The 14,349-nt window shown below is 39.6% G+C and overlaps 2 long non-coding RNA genes across 3 annotated transcripts in view; both read left to right on the plus strand.

The window, feature by feature from the left end:
• LOC128651621 (uncharacterized) overlaps positions 1 to 14,099 on the plus strand; it is a 110,251-nt gene extending 96,152 nt beyond the window's left edge. For both annotated transcript variants that reach the window (XR_008401140.1, XR_008401141.1), the window contains exons 2-3: positions 13,748 to 13,909; positions 13,987 to 14,099. This is a non-coding gene — a long non-coding RNA (uncharacterized LOC128651621). The remainder of the gene's footprint in view (positions 1 to 13,747; positions 13,910 to 13,986) is intronic.
• Positions 5,472 to 5,796, plus strand: LOC128651623 (uncharacterized). Its single transcript, XR_008401142.1, has 2 exons — positions 5,472 to 5,606; positions 5,684 to 5,796. It is a non-coding gene; the product is annotated as an uncharacterized LOC128651623 (long non-coding RNA).
• Positions 14,100 to 14,349: the final 250 nt, after the last annotated feature.

A 14,349-nucleotide genomic window follows, 5' to 3' on the forward strand; every position in this document is an offset into this window, starting at 1 on the left:
CCCTAAGCTAAAAAAGCCCCCACCCAATAAACCCCTTTAAGAAACCTAACACTAACCCCTGAAGATCCACTTATAGTTTTTTAAGACCCGACATCCATCCTTAATGAAGTGGCAGAAGTCCTCATCGAAGCCGGCAGAAGTCTTCATCCAAGCCGGCAGAAGTCTTCATCCAGATGGCATCTTCTAACTTCATCCATCCAGCGCGGAGCGGCTCCATCTTCAAGACATCTGGCGCTGAGCATCCTATTCAATCGACGGCTCTTCCAGAATGAAAGTTCCTTTAAGGGACGCCATCCAATCGGAATTAAAGGGTAAAAAATCCTATTGGCTGATGCAATCGGCCAATAGGATTGAGCATAGAATGCAAGCTCAATCCTATTGGTTGATTGGATCAGCCAATAGGATTGAAGCTCAATCCTATTGGCTGATTGCATCAGCCAATATGATTTTTTACCCTTTAATTCGATTGGCTGATAGAATTCTATCAGCCAATCGGAATTCAAGGGATGCCATCTTGGATTACGTCCCTTAAAGGAACCTTCACATTCTGGAAGAGCCGTCGAATGAAGAGGATGCTCCGCACCAGATGTCTTGAAGATGGAGCCGCTCCGCGCCGGATGGATGAAGATAGAATATGCCGTCTGGATGAAGACTTCTGCCAGCTTGGATGAAGACTTTTGCCCGCATGGATGAAGACTTCTGCCATCTTCGATGAGGACTTCTGCCGCTTTGTTGAGGATGGATGTCTGGTCTTCAAAAACTGTAAGTGGATCTTCGGGGGTTAGTATTAGGTTTTTTTAAGGGTTTATTGGGTGGGTTTTATTTTTAGCTTAGGGTTTTGGCAGAAAAAGAGCTAAATGCCCTTTTAAGGGCAATGCCCATACAAATGCCCTTTTCAGGGCAATGGAGAGCTTAGGTTTTTTTAGGTAGGATTTTATTTGGGGGGTTGGCTGTGTGGGTGGTGGGTTTTACTGTTGGGGGTTGTTTGTATTATTTTTTTACAGGTAAAAGAGGTGATTTATTTAGGGCAATGACCCGCAAAAGGCCCTTTTAAGGGCCATTGGTAGTTTATTGTAGGCTAGGTTCTTTTTATTTTGGGGGGTCTTTTTTATTTTGATAGGGCTATTAGATTAGGTGTAATTAGTTTAAATATTTGATAACTTCTTTTTTATTTTGTGTAATTTAGTGTTTGTTTTTGTAATTTAGTTAATTGTATTTAATTAATGTTATTTATTTAATTGTAGTGTAAGGTTAGGTGTTAGTGTAACTCAGGTTAGGTTTTATTTTACAGGTAAATTTGTATTTATTTTAAATAGGTAGCTAGTAAATAGTTAATAACTATTTACTAACTAGTCTACCTAGTTAAAATAAATACAAACTTGCCTGTAAAATAAAAATAAAACCTTAGATAGATGCAATATAACTATTAGTTATATTGTAGCTAGCTTAAGGTTTATTTTATAGGTAAAAATTTCGTTTTAAATAAGAATTATTTAGGTATTAATTGTAATTTTTATTTAGATTTATTTTAATTATATTAAAGTTAGGGTTAGACTTACGGTTAGGTTTAGGGGTTAATAACTTTAGTATAGTGGCGGCGATGTTAGGGACAGCAGATTAGGGGTTAATAACAGTAATGTAGGTTGCGGCGATGTTAGGGACAGCAGATTAGGGGTTAATTATATTTAACTAGTGCTTATGATGCAGGAGTGCGGCGGTTTAGGGGTTAATATGTAGTTTATGGGTGCTAGTGGCGGCGATGTCCGGAGCAGCAGATTAGGGGTTAATAATTTTATTTTAGTGTTTGCGATGCGGGAGGGCCTCGGTTTAGGGGTTAATATGTAGTTTATGGGTGCTAGTGTATTTTTTAGCACTTTAGTTATGAGTTTTATGTTACGGCGTGGTAGCATAAAACCCATAACTACTGACTTTCAGTTTACGGTATGGATCTTGACGGTATAGGGTGTACCGCTCACTTTTTGGCCTCCCAGGCAAACTCGTAATACCAGCGCTATGGAAGTCCTATTGAAAAAGGACTTTTGGAAAGCTGCGGGAGTTACGTTGCGTTACGGCCAAAAAAGTGTGTGGTGCAGCTAAACCTGCAAGACTCGTAATACCAGCGGTAGTGAAAAAGAGCCTTAACGTTGCTTTTTAACTAATACCGCAAAACTCGTAATCTAGCCGATTGTATCATCATACATTCGCTCACTCACGTAATGAACTAAACCTGTTTTGCTTTCCAGTTCAGTCTGTGTAAAGCTGTATTCAAGTTACTATGTTTTGCCTCTTGTATCTGAACTCATACGTATCAAAGTTATCTAACAGTTTTCCTGCATAAATATTGTGACTGTTACAACTTGCTTACGTATCTTAACCATATGCTCTCTGCAGTTCATCTAAGAAGTTTTAAGTTAATTTAGCCTGATCCTCAGTCTAAACTGTTATACTCGATAAAACTAAATTACTCATCAGACTTGTTACAAAAATATTGGGCATATCGAATTGGTATGTTTCATTATACTTCAATATTCTATAACCTAGAAATTTGCTTAGTAACACCCAGATTTATTGACATTTTATCTGGGATTGCTTAGCTAGCTACAAAACCATATTAACTGAACTATAAATTCTTGTTATGAAGGTGTGGGGGGCTTGCGGTTTAGGGGTTAATAGGTTTCTTATAGTGGCGGCGGTGTAGGGCTTAATAACTTTAGTATAGTGGGGGCGATGTGGGCGGACAGCAGATTAGGGGTTAATTATATTTAGTGTTTTGTATGCGGGAGGGCGGCGGTTTAGGGGTTAATAACTTTATTATAGTGGTGACGATGTCGGGGAGTGGCGGAATAGGGGTTAATACATTTTATTAGTGGCGGTGATGTCGGGAGCGGCAGATTAGGGGCTAATTTTAATATCGTGTTTGCGATGTGGGAGGGCCTCAGTTTAGGGGTTAATAGGTAGTTTATGGGTGTTAGTGTACTTTGTAACAGTTTAGTTATGAGTTTTATGTAACAGTTTTGTTGTGTAAAACTCATAACTACTGCTCTCAGATTGCGGTACGGATCTTGTCGTTATAGGGTGTAACTCAAGCTTTTTAGCCTTAATGAAAAACTTGTAAAGGCTGCGCTATGGAAGTCCCATGATAAAACGTCAGTACAGGCTAAAAGGCTTGCGGTACAGTTATACCGACAAGACGTGTAATGGCTGCGTTGCTGTTTTAATGCTGAAATTGAAATTTTTTTCAGCGTCAAAGACGAGCGCACAACTCGTAATCTACCTGAGAGTCATTAAATGTTCTTTTTTTAACACTGTACATATACACATTTCATATATATTTATTGCAGTTATTCAGAAAGTTAACAAACAATATTTCAAATATCCTAGTGTGAGGATTCCAGTCCAGCTTTTCCTTCCTACCTTGGATTTCCTGTTCACCTGGTTACTCCTCTATTTAAGTCATCATTGCACCTTAAACAGGTGCTTAGTTATTTTGCTCTCAAGCTGAAGCTACGCCTGTCTACTGCATGTCTCTAGACAAATCTCTTTCTGGATTACAACACTGGGTACATATTATATATGAAACTTTCACAAGTTTCATTCCCATAGGATTGAACTCTCCTTGATGCTAAATACCAGTTTCAAGCTACAGCAATCTAGCAGCTAAAGGACTTTACTTGCTGTTAAACAAACTGCTCCTGAAAGCTTGAATACTACAAGCAATACCTGCTACTATGGTTTTGCTCTGACCATCCAGTCTCAGCTAAAATAATTGACTCTAAATGCAAACTGCTCTGTGTTGACATGCACACATCCTTGCTTCCAGAAGTTCACTTGTAGTCATAACCTGCTTACCGGGGGAAGCCTTTCACTCAGGAGTTCAGACAGCATTTCAAAAGAATTTACTCTGCACAGGATTGCCTTCAATACAGTCAGTTCACGCCCCCTTTTTGCATCTGCAAACGGATTGGTTCCACACAAGCCTGTTTTGATCACAGTACACACAGGAGCCAGCTCGAACTACAGCAGCACAACAGCTCTGCTTAGTTGAATGCAAGCACTGCTGCAGGGACACAGACCAAGTATTTAAAGGGCAAGTGTTACTGTGTACTTCTCTATTGAGCCAGGTGCTTTTATATTCCTAGCTACAAATCAAGCAGAGTTTTACTTGTCCTATAATTAAATAAATCTGCAAGAAGCTACCTATCCTAACTCTCAGTTGCAACTTCATATACAAGTATAGCAGCTATCTGAATTTAATTTCTATAAAGGCACTAAGTAAACCTGGGCTATAAAAAAAGATAGTTCAGCATTCAAGGTGATACATATTACACATTTTGTCTGCTAGGTCAGCAGTTGAGATCCTAATCTCTATTGCTATCTACATAGCCTGACATAATAACTAAGCCCATACAATGGATCCAGCTGACCTCCCACAAATTGTATATGGGTTATCTCAAAGGGTGGATCAATTAAGTCAAGGTCTCAGGGACTTACAACTTGAGAATGAGACCCTCAGAAAGGTAATTAAGGATTCTATGTCACCAAGGACCCCTACAACCGATCATGCCCCAGAACCTCTGGTATCACCTCCAGATTTGTTCTATGGGGATAGGAGTCATTACAGACACTTCAAGAATGCTTGCCTGCTTATGTTTCACCTAAAGCCTAGGACCTATCCCACTGATCATGTCAAGGTCTTAAAGGGACATTAAACCCAAACATTTTCTTTCATGATTCAGATGGAGAATACTATTTTAAATAACTTTTTAATTTACTTCTAATTTGCTTCATTCTCTTGATATTCTTTACTGAAAAGCATATCTAGATAGGCTCAGTAGCTTCTGATTGGTGGCTGCACATAGATGCCTCATGTGTTTGGCTCACCCATGTGCATTGCTATTTCTTTAACAAAAGATATCTAAATAATAAAGCAAATTAGATAATAGCAGTAAATTGGAATGTTGTTTAAAATTGTATTTTCCATCTGAATCATGAAAGAACATTTTTGGGTTTAATGTCCCTTTAACTTTGATTTCTTTTCTGAGAGCGGAACCCAGGGTCTGGGCAGATTCTCACATCCCTTAATTCATTCCTCACTACCATGGATGAACTGTACTCAGATTCCGATATCCAACTCACTGCTGAAGCAAAAATGAGGCTTCTTAAACAAGCAAACAGACCTGTAGAATCCTACATAACCGAATTCAAGCTGTATGCTACTGACTCGCAGTGGAATGAAGTGGCGTTAAAGAATCAGTTCAGACTTGGCCTATTAGAGGCTATAAAAGACGAACTCGCCAGGACTGACTTGCCTGATTCCTTGGAAGCAGTGATGAAATTAAGCACTCAAATAGACAGAAGGCTTCGTGAGAGGAAAACCGAACGCCTTCATCTCGATGTGGGTTACAAAAAACCAAATGTTCAGCCTGCTCATCCAACTTCATCCACCTATCCATCTACTTCAACAGAAGCCATGGAGATTGGATTTATTCGTGGACCCCTAACCACTGAAGAACGCCTTAGACGCAAGAATAAAGGCTTGTGTATGTATTGCGGCAAGGCAACTCACACCGTCAGGGACTGCCCCATCCTTGAAAAGAATAAAACCAGTAAGTCTTCATTTCATTTGACTTCTCTAGTTGTTCATGATAAACCTCTTCATTGCACCATGTCTCTCTCATTGCAGTGGGAACGAAAATGCTTGAAGAAAGAAGCCATCGTTGATACGGGGGCTCACTCAAATTATATTGATAAGTCACTAGTTTTCTCCAATAAAATACCACTGATTAAAAAAAATCACCCCTGTGTCTATACGTGTTGTTGATGGGTCTGAATTATCCTCAGGGCCGATCACTCACCACACTGTACCTATACTAGTGACAACTTCCACTTCACATCAATAATACATTTGTTTTGATGTTATTGTCTCTCCCCTTTTCCCAATTGTCTTAAGCTTGCAGTGGCTCCAGCTACATGAACCGTCAGTAGACTGGAAAACACTACAGATCAAATTGGATTCTTCTTACTGCCATCAGAGGTGTTACAGGCATACTCCTATGCTACAACTCTCCGAGTGTCACACAGAACAACCTTCTATACCTGAGGTTTACGGCAAATTCTCAGAAGTCTTCAGCAAAAAGGAAGCTGAGTGTCTTCCTCCCAACCGTTCATATGATTGCCCGATAGACCTTAAACCCGGTACAACTCCACCATGCGGACATCTATAACCCTTGTGCCAACCGGAATTGAAGCACTTAAACTACCTACAAGAAAATCTGAAGAAGGGTTTCACCCGTCCATCAGTCTCCTCGGCAGGCGCCGGGATGTTCTTTGTCAAGAATAAAGACCAATCACTTTGACCGATTATAGACTATCATGAATTGAATAAAATAACTAAGAAGAACAGGTACCCTTTGCCCTTGATCCCTGAATTAATCGAACAACTTCATCAGGCTAAGATCTTTACTATACACAGGTGAGTGAGAGTTCAAGGACTAAAGAGGTAAGGTCTATGCAGGAACACACAGGAAACACTGTGCCGGCGCCTCTCCCGGCACAAACCCAGACTTGCAGACCAGGCTGCCCGTTCCAGGTATATAATAAGCAAAAAACTTTCCTTATAGATTGCTCCCAGACCAGAAATAATCACTGTTTAAGGCACAACACAGACACATGAATCAAGGTAAAGCAAATAGATCATACCTTTATTTTGGCATGTTGGACAAACACTCGACAAATGTAAGCGGTGTGACAACCAGGAGACACAGGTGTGTGGAGTGTGACGTCATCTGACGCGTTTCACGCCCTTCTGGCGCTTTGTCAAAGAACTTCATCAGGCTAAGATCTTTACTAAGCTGGATTTACGGGGAGCCTACAATTTGATTTGCATCAGAGAGGGAGATGAGTGGCTCACGGCATTCAGGACTAGTTATGGTCTTTATGAATACCTTGTTATGCCTTTTGGCTTGACCAATGCACCTGCCACCTTTCAATTTTTTATCAATGACATTTTCCGATATTTACTGGACATCTGTGTTGTTGTTTATCTGGATGACATCCTGATATATTCTACCAATTTAGAAGACCACATAAAACATGTAAGTTGGGTTCTCTCCAGATTACAAGTTCCCCGCCTGTATGCAAAACTAGAGAAATGTCTCTTCCATACAGATGAGATCTCATTTCTTGGGTATTCCATCAGCCCTAGAGGCATACAGATGCAGCAAAACAAAGTAGATGCGGTTGCCCAATGGCCAGAACCTACGACTAAGAAGCAGCTAGATCGCTTCCTAGGATTCAGCAACTACTATAGGAAGTTCATAAAGAATTACTCCACCATTGCTAAACCTCTCATACAGCTTACTAGCACTAGCATTCCCTATAAATGGAACACTCAAGCCAACAATGCTTTCCACCATCTTAAGACAGCTTTCACAACTGCCCCTATACTACGCTTCCTTGATTCTACACTCCAATTCATCCTTGAGGTGGACTCCTCTGACTACGCCTTAGGAGCTGTCCTTTCCCAAAGGAGCAGCTTCACTGAACCACTTCACCCTGTTTCCTATTTTTCAAAAACCTTGTCTGCCCCTGAAAGGAACTATCCCATTGGGGAGAAAGAACTCCTGGCAATCAAGAGGGCTTTTGAGCATTGGAGGCATTTGTTAGAGGGTACAGCGTTACTGTGTACTTCTCTATTGAGCCAGGTGCTTTTATATTCCTAGCTACAAATGAAGCAGAGTTTTACTTGTCCTATAATTAAATAAATCTGCAAGAAGCTACCTATCCTAACTCTCAGTTGCAACTTCATATACAAGTATAGCAGCTATCTGAACTTCATTTCTATAAAAGTCACTAAGTAAACCTGGGCTATAAAATAGATAGTTCAGCATTCAAGGTGATACATATTACACATTTTGTCTGCTAGGTCAGCAGTTGAGATCCTAATCTCTATTGCTATCTACATAGCCTGACACCTAGATGCAAAGCTATAGATTTCACTTATTAGTATAGACACTTTTATTATTATCATAACTTTATTTTCAGCATTATACTTAGTTTTTTCCCTAGAGCCATACACATATATAGTATTATAATAGGAGTCTTTAAGCCCATTAGCACTGATATTCACTTAACGATCATCACACATAACCTTTGATCGCAAGGTTTATTGTCACACTACACTGCCCTGGCTGTTGCCAGGGATGCAGCAGTTCCAGTGAGCGTGCGGCGATGACGTCATCGCCGCAAGTCTCTCCCTCCTCTGAAGCCAGTCCGGATCTCCTGTGGCGCAAATCCTGCGCCTATGTAAGTCTTTCACTTACCATCTTCAATGCCCAAGTATAGGTGCTGCTTAGTGTGTTATATTACTTTATGCTGGACTGTTATATTGTTGCTGAACTCTGCTTGCCTGAACATTCTGCCTGCTTAACCCCTGAACTGCTGGATTGCTATACTGTTGCTGTACTCTGCTTGTCTGACCACTCAGCCTGCTTAATCCCTGAACTGCTGGATTGCTATACTGTTGCTGTACTCTACCTGTCTGACCACTCTGCCTGCTTAACCACGGAACTGTTGGATTGCTATACTGTTACTGAACTCTGCCTGTCTGGTCCTTCTATTGGTTTACCCCTGAACTGTTATACTGCTGGATTTCCTTTTTTTGCTGACTCCTGCCTGTTCCTTCTATTGGTTTACCCCTGAACTGCTATACTGCTAGATTGTCTTCCTGTTGCCACCAAGGACTACCTTGCCTACTGTGAGTACTGCTTACCTCATTTTACAAACTCTCTCTGCTCTGGGATATTTCCTATCATTCCACTTGAAGCCGGGATAAGAAGACTACTGGCCAAGTTTGATCTGATAGAGGAATATCCCACAAGCATTACAGTTTATAATGGGAACTTTATACTTTATTATTATTATCATATTATTACTATTATTATAGTGTTATGCTTTGATGGAATATTCATCTTCTGATCATATCCAAAAGTATTCACATTTCTTCATCCCATATGAATTGTTTCTATTATTGAATCAGATGAGACCTGTAAAGGACAAAAAGAGGCGCCACATTGAGTAGTAAAGTTTAGAGCATCCAGCGATAAGAGGGCCCAGAGCCTCTAGCAATGGCAACTCACCAGAAGCAGTGGCACAACCAGACTGCCGTAAAAAGCAGCACGGGACCCACACAGTCGCCTGTAAGACTCAGAGAGGCGTCAGGAAGCGTCCGACGTGAAGACAGGTGACCAGAAGAGCCAATCAGATGTAGCCAATAAGGGATACAGCCAGGTGGAGAAAGCAGTCTCGATAATATCGAAAACAGGAGCAAAGAATAGTATAAAAGTGTAACTTTATTTATTACACTGAGGATAGCGATGCGTTTCTCAGCAACAGAAACATGCGGTTTCATCAGGCTAGATACACTATCAAAATGCTTGCTCCTTAATAAAACGTTAGTTGACCAATCAGATGACTGGTCGGCTGCCACACCTTCTGTGATGTCACATAACACTCATAACGAGTAAGGCTAAATGGCAAGCATCCGTCGATGGGAGAACTAGCAATCAGAATTAAAATACACAATATACTGAACAATATATAAATATGGCTAATTAGAAACATTATTAAAAATTATTAAAAGTGTAACTACACAAAATTATATAACCATACATCTATGTTTGGCAATATAAACATACATGTATGTGTACATATATATGACAAATAATATGAATAATAAAGAACTCATATATATACATCAATTAATCAAACCCAAAACCAATAAAAATAAAACAATCCAATATTAAGGACTATTAAAAATGATAAAAATGAGAACGATCATTTAACTTCTCAAGGGGACCATATTGGCGATAAGGGACAAAAAGGCTCAACAAGATACTATGTGATAGTAGATCAGATATAACCTAAATAGGAGAGAGAATGAGATATCAAAACTAGATATTAGTACAAATAAAATATATTAGAATTCCATAAAGTGATGTACCAATCATAGTGGCCCATAACCTGAAATCACACAGAGCCAAAGAAGGACCCACATAAAATGGTGTAATCACATTATAACATAATCATATTATGGATTATATATAGGATAGCAAGGAGTGCCTTAGGTATATAAAAGAGTGGATCATAAAAGAACCTAAGATATAATCCATAAAAGATTAATGTAACTAACAGTCAATAGATTGCTGAGAGGAATCGTAATTTATAAATAGGCTGCTAGGTCAATATTGAGATTGAGTCCAGTAGGATGCATGCTTTTTAACACATGTATCCAATAAGTCTCCCTCTGCCTTAATCTAAAAAACTGATTGTAGAGATGCGATTTGGGAAGGAATTCTATTGGTGTAATAGTGTAACAGTTAGTCTTTCCAGGATGTTTAAGGTTACAATGTCTCGGGACACTATGATTTTTATAATTATTCTTGATGTTACGTTGATGTTCGGACCATCTAATGCTCAATCTTCTACAGGTACGCCCAATATATTGGATCCCACTGAAACAGGTGAGAAGGTAGACCACATATTTAGAGGAACATGAGATGTGGCCCAAAATGGAATATTGACGGCCAGTGACACTGGATTTAAAAGTCTTCTTCCTATGTGATATATGATCACATAGTTTACATCTCCCAATATTACATTTATAGCTACCATAAGTGTTTTACTAAGGAGCAAGCATTTTGATAGTGTATCTAGCCTGATGAAACAGCATTTTTCTGTTGCTGAGAAACACATAGCTATACTCAGTGTAATAAATAAAGTTACACTTTTGTACTATCCCTTACTCCTGTTTTCATATTATCGAGACTGCTGTCTCCACCTCTTATTGGCTTCATCCGATTGGCTCTTCTGGTCACCTGTCTTCACGTCGGACGCTTCCTGATGTCTCTCTGAGTCTTACGGGCGACTATGTGGGTCCCGTGCTGCCTTGTACGGCACTCCGGTTGTGCCGCTGCTTCTGGTGAGTTGCCATTGCTAGAGGCTCTGGGCCCTCTTATCGCTGGATGCTCTAAACTTTACTACTCAATGTGGCGCCTCTTTTTGTCCTCTACAGGTCTCATCTGATTCATTTATCTACACAAGAGTGAGGCCTTACTACTGACTTGTCCTTCCATCTGTCTGCTGTCACTAGCACAGCTCTTTGGGAATTTCGACATCTCTCCTCCTGAATTTTTCTATTATTGAGGTGTATGTTTCTTTTAGATGTCTGTTTAGGATTGTAGTGACATCATAGGTAGTTGGGATTACGTGTTCCACATGTTGGAGCGCTTTCCATAGATCCGGTTGGTTTTAGGTGAGAGAGATTCCCTATACTCAGGTTTTAGTGTCATATGCCTGAGGAAATGGTGTGTAAGCCGAGAAACGGTTGCATTAGGGGATAACCAATTTGTTAATACCCTATGACCTTTTTATCTTTTGTCAATTAAATTCCCATTTGCTTTTATACAAACCGCTTGGTCCCTGTTTGGCTACATTTACTGCATTACACACAGGAGTTCCAGTTTGCTAGAGAATAGTGAGCTGAAGCACTGTAATCCTTCAGCCTGTCCCTATAAGCACAATTGAGTGCTTCCACCAAATGTGAGTGCCCTGTATGCATATACTGTGATAGGTGTACCTTTTGTAACTACTGATATACACAGGAGGCGCCCTTTTGTTTGCTTTTTCTGCAGGATCGTAAGACTTTCTCAAGGGTATGCTTGCATTGTTCTGTAGAAGTTATACATTGTGTATAATCTCACAACAGTGGTGAGATTGCGCTATTTCTGCATGTCCCACGAGTGGGCTAGTGCAGAAATAGATGTGCAGAGTGGAAGATGCAGAGAGAGACACTATGTGTTCCTCTCTGGATCAGGTAGAGCTGGTGCTGATCATTGGTGGTGTGGGAGGTTTAGGACAGAGGTGGGTGCCATCACTGGAGGGAGGGGTGGGAACGGGTGGGACGGCTACACTGCAGCAAACATAAATGCTGAGAGCGGGAGGGAGAGGGGGGTCTTAGAGTGGAGAGGGGGAATAGAGGAAAGGGGAGAAGATCTTGCAAGGGGGAGATGGGATAAATGAGGGGGGGGGCATCTACACTACAGATTTTTTTTTTTAATAAATAGAAAGAAAAATTGATATAAAACTGGGTACTGGAAGACAGCTGCCAGTACCTAAGATGGCAGAAATTAGTTCGAGGAGGGAGATTTAGAGAGCATTTTTGGGGGGATAAGAGGGTAATCCTACAATGTACAAAAAAAATAATAATAAAAAATAAAAATAAAATGACTAATCTGCATACTGGCAGATTGTCTGCCAGTACCTAAGATGGGGGTGACCAGTGTGGGGGTGAGGGAGGGAAGAGAGCTGTTTGGGAGGCATCAGGTAGGGATCATGGGGTGGGAAGTGTCAGGTGGGATTATATCTACACTAAATATAAAATTAACCTTACAAACTACCTGATTAACCCCTTCACTGACAGAAATAAAACAAGTGTGGTGTGCAGCTACAATTATTACCAAAAAGCAATGGCAAAAGCCATGCATGTCTGCTATTTCTGAACAAAGAGGATCCCAGAGAAGCTTTTACATTCATTTATGACAGCACAAGCGGTATCTAAAAAATTTCAGTGAGAACCCCAAAGTTTGTAAAAAGTTAACAATTGTTTTAATATGATCACATTTGGTGGTGAAATGGTGGCATGAAATATACCAAAATGGGCCTGGATCAATACTTTGAGTTGTCTACTAAATATATATATATATATATATATATATATAGTTTTGATAGGTAAATAAAAAAAAACAAGACCCTATTTCTGTTTAAATACAGTGATGGCAAAAATGCTAAAAAAAAGCTCTGGTTCCACATCCCCTTTGTTCTGTTCCTCCTTGATTTTCTCCTCTATATTCATTAAATATTTTATTAGTGTTCCTCCTATACTGTCCTCCCCTATTACCCCATTCAGATTTAAACTCCCCTTCATTCAAGTAATTATATCAATTCATATTTCTGACCCTTTTTTATCATAATTAGCCCTTTGCCATCTATTAATGGTGTTCTCATAATTACTTCTTTGTTGTATACTATAATCCCCCTTGTATTGGGAATGTACACTACCCATACCAGATACACTTTCAGATTTTTTTGTTTAGTGACTAATCTCCAGTAATCTTACTGTCTTCCTCTGGTTGGTTATCTGTTGTCGCTATACTTTTCTTATAATGATTCTGGTCCCTTACCATCTTTTTACCTTTAATTCTTTGTAAATCTAATTTCTTTTAAGTTGTTCTATAATCTATTTCTGTATATCTTTGTAGTATTGGTCCTCTTTATATTCTTCCAATCTATTGTTTATTTCATTCAAATTCTCATTTCAGAAGCATTCAAAGAGATATTAAGGGCTTTTTAAATAATTTATATAAGTGCAAATGAAGCCTTTTTCAAATGTACACTCTTTTTCCCATGGGACTATATGTAATGTGACATATCTGTCTAAGTATACTGTTTCAGCCTTTGTTCTATTGATTTAGAATGTAAGTCCTAAAGTAATGATCGAGAATGCTGAATGTTCCACTGTTAGATTCATTTTATAATGGGAAGGGTTTGGGTCTCAGTTCTAGATGTTTTATTGGGTACCTAGGCAAGTATGGTTTGCATGCAAAAAATGTCAGTTTTTAGGCTTCTCTTATTTTTTTCTTATGAGGTGAGAAAGTGCAATTTTTTTTTAACATTCTCCCTCACTTTACAGTTGATTATCTGTGATGGGGGCTAGCCATGGAGATTGGATTTATTCGTGGACCCCTAACCACTGAAGAACGCCTTAGACGCAAGAATAAAGGCTTGTGTATGTATTGCGGCAAGGCAACTCACACCGTCAGGGACTGCCCCATCCTTGAAAAGAATAAAACCAGTAAGTCTTCATTTCATTTGACTTCTCTAGTTGTTCATGATAAACCTCTTCATTGCACCATGTCTCTCTCATTGCAGTGGGAACGAAAATGCTTGAAGAAAGAAGCCATCGTTGATACGGGGGCTCACTCAAATTATATTGATAAGTCACTAGTTTTCTCCAATAAAATACCACTGATTAAAAAAAATCACCCCTGTGTCTATACGTGTTGTTGATGGGTCTGAATTATCCTCAGGGCCGATCACTCACCACACTGTACCTATACTAGTGACAACTTCCACTTCACATCAATAATACATTTGTTTTGATGTTATTGTCTCTCCCCTTTTCCCAATTGTCTTAGGCTTGCAGTGGCTCCAGCTACATGAACCGTCAGTAGACTGGAAAACACTACAGATCAAATTGGATTCTTCTTACTGCCATCAGAGGTGTTACAGGCA

This window comes from Bombina bombina, chromosome 3 (genome assembly GCF_027579735.1).
Source record: "Bombina bombina isolate aBomBom1 chromosome 3, aBomBom1.pri, whole genome shotgun sequence".
Taxonomy (NCBI): Eukaryota; Metazoa; Chordata; class Amphibia; order Anura; family Bombinatoridae; genus Bombina; species Bombina bombina.